At 40.9% G+C, this 1,331-nt stretch overlaps 1 non-coding gene across 1 annotated transcript; it reads right to left on the bottom strand.

Annotated features, from left to right (window-relative positions):
* Positions 1-583: 583 nt before the first annotated feature.
* Positions 584-691, bottom strand: LOC112719101 (small nucleolar RNA R71). The gene has a single exon (XR_003161417.1). It is a non-coding gene; the product is annotated as a small nucleolar RNA R71 (small nucleolar RNA).
* Positions 692-1,331: the final 640 nt, after the last annotated feature.

Raw genomic sequence — 1,331 nt, 5'->3', positions numbered from 1 at the left:
CATAGGGGATTCCACATTTTCTTGTTCCCTTCTCTTTCTTATGAGCAGGAGCAAAGACAAAAACATTCTTGTTGAGGCTGATCCTGAACCTGAAAGGACCTTGAAGAGAAAGCTAAGAGAAGCCAAAGCACAACTCTCTTTAGAGGACCTGACCGAATTCTTCAAAGAAGAAGAACATATGGCAGCCGAAAACAACAACAATGCCAACAATGCAAGGAAGGTGCTGGGTGACTTTACTGCACCTACTCCCGACTTCTATGGGAGAAGCATCTCTATCCCTGCCATTAGAGCAAACAACTTTGAGCTTAAGCCTCAATTAGTTTCTCTAATGCAACAGAATTGCAAGTTCCATGGACTTCCATTGGAAGATCCTCATCAGTTTTTAGCTGAATTCTTGCAAATCTGTGACACTGTCAAGACTAATGGGGTTGACCCTGAGGTCTACAGACTTATGCTATTCCCTTTTGCTGTAAGAGACAGAGCTAGGACATGGTTGGACTCTCAACCTAAAGAAAGCCTGGACTCTTGGGAAAAGCTAGTCAATGCCTTCTTGGCAAAGTTCTTTCCACCTCAAAAATTGAGTAAGCTTAGAGTGGAAGTCTAAACCTTCAGACAGAAGGAAGGAGAGTCCCTCTATGAAGCTTGGGAAAGATACAAACAATTAATCAGAAAGTGTCCTTCTGATATGCTTTCTGAATGGAGCATCAATAGTATTTTCTATGATGGTCTCTCTGAACTATCCAAGATGTCTTTGGATAGCTCTGCAGGAGGATCTCTTCATTTGAAGAAGACGCCTACTGAAGCTCAAGAACTGATTGAAATGGTTGCAAATAACCAATTCATGTACACTTCTGAAAGAAATCCTGTGAACAATGGGACTAGTCAAAAGAAAGGAATTCTTGAGATTGACACTCTGAATGCCATATTGGCTCAGAATAAAATATTGACTCAACAAGTCAATATGATTTCTCAAAGTCTGTCTGGAATGCAAAATGCACAAAGCAGTACTAAAGAAGCTTCATCTGAGGAAGAAGCCTATGATCCTGAGAACCCTTCAATGGAAGAGGTGAATTACATGGGAGAACCCTATGGAAACACCTATAATCCTTCATAGAGAAATCATCCAAATTTTTCATGGAAGGATCAACAGAGACCCCAACAAGGTTTCAACAATAACAATGGTGGAAGAAACAGGTTTAGCAATAGCAAGCCTTTTCCATCATCTTCTCAGCAACAGACAGAGAGTTCTAAGCAGAATACCTCTGACTTAGCAACCATGGTCTCTGATCTGATCAAAACCACTCAAAGTTTCATGACTGAAACAAGGTCCT

This window comes from Arachis hypogaea, chromosome 10, assembly GCF_003086295.3.
Source record: "Arachis hypogaea cultivar Tifrunner chromosome 10, arahy.Tifrunner.gnm2.J5K5, whole genome shotgun sequence".
Lineage (NCBI taxonomy): Eukaryota > Viridiplantae > Streptophyta > Magnoliopsida > Fabales > Fabaceae > Arachis > Arachis hypogaea.
This window is presented reverse-complemented; position numbering and strand designations above follow the sequence as displayed.